The sequence below is a fragment of the Diospyros lotus genome, chromosome 15 (genome assembly GCF_014633365.1).
Source record: "Diospyros lotus cultivar Yz01 chromosome 15, ASM1463336v1, whole genome shotgun sequence".
NCBI lineage: Eukaryota > Viridiplantae > Streptophyta > Magnoliopsida > Ericales > Ebenaceae > Diospyros > Diospyros lotus.
Window position 1 is genome coordinate 12,079,078 of NC_068352.1, and position 6,266 is coordinate 12,085,343.

At 40.8% G+C, this 6,266-nt stretch overlaps 1 long non-coding RNA gene across 1 annotated transcript; it reads right to left on the reverse strand.

The window, feature by feature from the left end:
• Window positions 1-422: 422 nt before the first annotated feature.
• On the reverse strand, window positions 423-1,863 carry LOC127792427 (uncharacterized). The gene is made up of 3 exons (XR_008021126.1): window positions 1,603-1,863; window positions 1,216-1,268; window positions 423-634 (listed from the first exon to the last, which is right to left on the reverse strand). It is a non-coding gene; the product is annotated as an uncharacterized LOC127792427 (long non-coding RNA).
• Between the last annotated feature and the right edge of the window lie 4,403 nt (window positions 1,864-6,266).

Genomic DNA, 6,266 nt, shown 5'->3' on the forward strand with positions numbered 1-6,266 from the left:
TCTCGCGCCTGTTCCTTCTTGTATTCACCATCTAGCAAGAAGACAGGGCAGTCTATTAAATCATCGCAGCACAGTTCAATTTAAATTGAATAAGCAACAAGAGTATGCCACTAAATATTTTAAAAATCCTAACCTAATTCCCAAAACTTACGGTGGCTTTACTCATCTAGCCACATGCGAACTTTTCCTTAGGTTCTCTCTGATACCAACTGTAACACCCCAAATTTCTTGAGCATGTTATAACTTAAGATTTCAGGAAGTATAGAAAAATTTTTCATATAACAATAGCTGTCATACATCACACAATATCTCAAAAATCCAAATTTACACCTTCTCAGCTTAACAAACCCAATAATCGAATAGCTAAGACAGACGTTAAAATCTTGAATGCGGAAGATAGATCGAACCTAATATGATTCACAACCATAATACTTTATTTATCATAAAATTGTTCAAGACGTTTACAAAATGAATTACATGGACATCATCTCTCGCAAGATATAACTGAACGTCTTAAACATATCCAAGACATACATAGGTTCGCATATAAATGAAAATATTCTAAACATGCTATAGACAGCAAATTAAACTTATTCTTCAGCTACCTCCTTTCCTTTAGAGCCGCTCGTCGAACCTGGAACGTTTGAATATTCTAGGGACATAGTCCAATTAGAAGATGAATCTTCTAGTGAGAAACTCCAAAAATAGTTTATATCGATGCATGATCAGGTATAAAATATATGAGAAAAACAACGAGAACTACTCCGAAGTGCCTCGTGAACACGTTAGCCTTCTCCAACGAGAGCTTTCTCAATGGCGCACGCATAGCGCCTCTCGGGAGGTCCCTAACCATGTCACTTTGGCCCGACTTCATAGCACTCATGCAAGCACCACATCCGTTGTTCCTTAAGCTCACGGTCTTCCCCACGAGAGCTTTCTCGATGGCGCACGCATAGCGCCTCTCGGGGGATATCCGACTTTTGCCCTCGGCCAACAACAGATAGGTACAACAGTATGGCCACACGAATTTTATAAATGCAACAGTTAAAAAGCCAACAGCATATATTTTCAGGAAAATTCAGTTTATATATGCAACATGATTTCACGTAAGAGAACAATAAGAGTTCACGTATAATAACTTCAAGAAACACGTCTCATGCAATAGAAGTCTCTCATAAGAGAATAAAAATAGGATTTGGAGTATAGGAGTCTCACCTTGTTGAGTTATCTCTTCGACGATATAATTTTACAGCAAACGGCCTAGGTTTCTGCAGAAAATATGTGTTTTGGTAAATCTAACCTCAAATATTTTTATACAGAGTTTAAGGGTATTAAAGTAGGGGTATAAGTGAAAAATTTCATGTAAAAAGGACCTCTCACGCGCTCTCACGCACCCCAAGAAGGCTGGACACGCGCCCCCACGCGCAGCCATTATCCGGTGCGTGTAACTCACACGCAGGCACCAGATTCCGAACAACAACGTGTCGGTTTGGTATTTCGGTCCTATCTCCCTCGTTTTAACTCCGATTCAACCCCCGTTTGAACCTACGCGACCCTCTCTTCCCCCTCTACAAGATTATCAAAAAAACGGACTTACCTCACTTTTTTGCTGACTGATTTTGGCGAATTCTGGCGAAGACCCGCAACTCCGACGAGGCTCGTTCTCCGCCGCTTCTTCGCCGCTTTCTTCCCGCCTTCTTGCCGAACCTCCTTCTCTCTCTCTAGAGTAAGCTCCTCCTCTTAGAGTGCTTCACTCTTCAAATTTGTTTGGAATGGTTTGAGAGCAACTCAAGGTGCCTATTTATAGAATCCTTCAACCAATGGTGTTATGCCACTTGTCACAATCTTAGCCATGGACTCCAAAGACTCAAAGCCATAATTGAGTGGCTTTTGAAATCCAAAACTAGAATTAATCCATCTTTTCAAATCCAAGCTAAAACCCTAAACTTCTTTCAAATAACACTTTGGCCCATATTTCAAGTTTTCAACTTTAACATTTCACCACCTAAGCTCATAATTTCATCATTCTTTCATTTGGATAATTTCTCTAATTAGAATTATACCCTCAAACATCAAATTTATCGAGATACTTAAAATCCCAAAATTATTAACTCAAAATTACTCAATATATACGATTTTTCGGAAGCCCCTTACCATCATTCGGTATTTTTAGGTTATAACTTAGCTTAACCGAAAACCATTTCTGATTTGATTTCTTTCAGCATCATACATCTAGCCTCGAGACGCTCATAAAAAATATACCTTTAACCTTAGGTATCTAAGCTCTAGGGTACTCCCTACGACTGATTCGGTCACTCATTGCCAATTCAAACATATTTTCGGTATTTTAAACTCACTTAAAATACGTGGCATCTTCACAAAAATATGGGGTATTATATCAACCTCTATGAGTCATCCACCCATTCCTAAAAAGAAGCCACTGCCGAATGAGTTGAAGTATGCTTTTCTAGGAGAATAAGAGACATACCCAGTAGTCATTTCTTCCAGCCTAAGTACCCAACAAGAAGTGTAGTTGATAGAAGTACTGAGAGCACACAAGAAGGCTTTAGGATGGACCATATCAAACTTGCATGGAATTAGCCCTCTAATTTGCACCCATAGGATCTTCTTAGAAGAAAATTCAAAACCAGTGAGGCAAATGCAGAGAAGGCTAAATCCCAATATGAAAGAAGTGGTTCGGAAAAAAGTGCTCAAATTACTGGATGCAGGTATTATTTATCCAATATCTGATTCAAAATGGGTTAGTCCAACTTAGGTCGTTCCTAAACGGTCTAGAGTTACTGTGGTGAAAAATGAGAAGAATGAGTTAGTCCCAATCCGCCTCCAAACAGGTTGGCATATGTGCATAGACTATAGAAAACTCAACTCCATGACTAGGAAGGACCATTTTCCTCTCTCATTTCTAGATCAAACACTTGAAAGGATAGCAGGTCAAGCATTCTATTATTTTTTGGATGGATATTCAGGATATAATTAGATTGATGTAGCACTGGAAGATCAAGAGAAAACAACCTTCACGTGCCCTTTTGGGACATTTGCATATAAACGTATGCCATTTGGGTTGTGTAATGCTCCTGCCACCTTTCAAAGGTGTATGATGAGTATCTTTAGTGAAATAGCTGAACATATTGTGGAGGTGTTTATGGATGACTTCTCTGTCTATGGAAGTAGTTTTGACTTGTGTTTAAAGAATCTGGAGAAAGTTTTGATTCATTGTGAGGAGACTCCTCTTGTGCTCAATTGGGAAAAATGCCACTTCATGGTTAACCAAGGCATTATCTTAGGACACATAGTCTCATCTAGGGGTCTAGAAGTAGACAAAGCCAAAGTTGAAGCCATTCAGAAGCTTTCAGCCCCTAGAAATGTCAAGGATATTAGATCTTTTCTTTGTCATGCTAGTTTTTACAGGAGATTTATTGCCTCATTTAGCACAATAGCAAGACCTTTGTGTTGTCTGTTATCTCAGGATGTTCCATTCAAGTGGACTCCAAATTGTCAAAGTGCCTTTGAGAAGCTGAAACATGCACTTATCACTACACCCATCATACAACCTCCTAACTAGACTTTACCTTTTGAACTAATGTGTGATACAAGTGATTATGTCATAGGGGCTGTGTTAGGACAGAGCAAAGAGAAGAAGCCCCATGTCATTTACTATGCTAGCAGAACCTTAAATGAAGCCCAGAGAAATTACACTACCATAGAAAAAGAATTATTGGCTATGGTATTTGCATTGGATAAGTTTAGGTCATACCTGGTAGGATCAAAGGTGATTGTGTACACATATCACGTTGCTTTGAAATACCTGCTCACCAAGCAAAACACCAAGCCACATCTCATTAGGTGGATTTTGCTCCTCCAAGAGTTTCATATAGAAATTAAGGATAAAAAGGGAGTAGAAAATGTTGTAGCTGACCATCTGTCTAGAATCCCAGGTCAGGATCTTATTGAGGGTTCCATTCTTGATAATTTTCCTAATGAACATCTTCTTCATGTGAGTACATTGACTTATGCCCCTTGGTATTCTGACATAGCCAATTATTTAGCTGTAGGTATAGTTCCCAGTCATTTAACTAAGCTAGATAGACAAAGGTTTTTCAGGAAGGTCAGAACATTTTTTTGGGATGAACCATATTTGTTTAAATATTGTACTGATCAGATCGTGCGAAGGTGCATTCCAGAACATGAGCAATATAGTGTTATGAACTTCTATCACACCCTTGCTTGTGGAGGTCATTTCTCTACTCGAAAAACCATACCAAAAATCCTACAAAGTGGATTTTACTGGCCTACTATGTTTAGGGATGTACACCAGTTTTGCTTATCATGTGATAGATGTAATGCCCGGTATTAAATGGTGTTGAAAATAAATAATTTTAGGATTATTTTGTCAGGACCTCGGGTGGTCCGGAAAGCCCAAGGGGTCAATCTTGATAAATTAATTAATAAAATTGTCGAATTGGCGGCTGAGAGTGCCTCGGGACTTGGATGTCTAGGGAAAAGGGCAAGAGATTGATGAGCGTCTCGAGATGAGATTAATGACGCTAGAAGCGGTCCGATCAAGAATAATTTTTGAAATAAATTCTGTATAAGCCCGAGTGGGTGCTAATACCGAATGGCGTAGGGGACCTCCTAGAAGCTGAGGGAACCCTAGGGGTGGTCTGATTTTGCGAGTAAGGCAACCCTGAAGCATTTTCGGGTCGAATAAAGGTTCCGTGCAGGCACAGAGATGAAATCGATATTCCCGAGTAAAAGTCGGGTATTAATTTTAGAAGAAATCGAGTTGGGAGTGGCTTGATGAGAATTAAGTAAGGCCTGGGAGGGCTCAAGTGTAAAATTAAATTCCTCAAGTGGAATTAATAATATTAAATGGGGTAAATGTGTAATTTAAATATATATATATGTATATATTGTGTGTGTACGTGTAAAAATTGAAGCTTCCTATGCATTGTCTTTGCTAAAGTGAAATGGCCGAATGGAGTAGAGAGGGAGAAGTGAAACTGAGAGATCGAGAGAATGAGAGAGAGATCGAGAGAGGGAGGAGATAGCCGGTGGCTGGAAGGAGAAGCTGTTGTGCTGGCGGCCATGGCCGACATTGCTGAAGCAGCATTAATGGCGGTTGAGAATGGCCGCAATTGGATGGTGGCTCGTGGGAGGAAGTAGGCGAGGTCGTGCGGTGGCGTGCGGAGGCATCAAGGATGGCTTAATGAAGCTTCAGCAGCCGGCAATGGCCGCTGGTTGCAGCAGAGGCTGGTTGCGCGCAGGCGGTGGCAAGCGATGATGCTACTTGTGGTGATGGCGGTCGACGGCGACGGAAGCAGGGTTGGAAGCAGTAGCACGATCAGTGGCAACGGTCGACGGGCCAGGCGGCGGTGGCCAGCGGCCATGCGCGGCAGCCCTGCGTGCTCAATGAAGATGAAGGAAGGAGATGGTGAACAGTGCACTGATAGAACACATATTCTCATATTATTTAGCCCTCAAATTTAGTCTTTTTTGCACATTAGTTGTGTCCTTTTTATTCATCTTGGTTTTATTTTATAGAAATTGGGCTTCACACTATTTTACTTTATTTTTCCAGGTTTATGGGCTATGGGAGCATGATATGGGGCATGAAACGTCTTGATGGCAATGAGATATCTTGGAAATTGGAGAAAGAGAAGTAAGGGGAATTTTAGCAGATTTAACCTCCTGCACTTCCTTCAGTATTTTGGCCAAGATAAAGTTCCATAATGAAGATGATGTCTTCAGAGATATTGTAGAGGACTTCCAGGGCTTTCTGGAAAGGTATGGTTTGTCCAAATCCGAGTTCGTTTGGGCCTTCAAACAGCACTTCAAAGTCGGGGCTAGGAAGTTGGGTCAAATTAGGAAAGCTGCACAGATGCTGATTCCTTAAAAGGGCCATATCTTGGGCGTCCGATATCCAAATCAAGTGATTCAAAAGTCCAAATTAATATAATCTTCCTGATCTACAATTCTTATGAAGAGGACGAAGCCCATAACGCGCGCTAACCTATCCTAAATTGGCTGTGAAGTGGCAGTAACCTAGGGTTTCCTCCTTAAGCCCTACTTAAGCACCTTAAGTGGCGGATTTGGAGAGCATTCTTGGAGAGGGCGTGAACAGTAGACAGCTTTCATTCTCCCCATTGTTCTTGTCAAGATGGAGGGCTAAGGTTCTGTAATCAGTTGCAATACCATCCTTGTTCCCGGTTTGAGTCTTTGGTTTTAATGGAAATCATTTTTTTAGT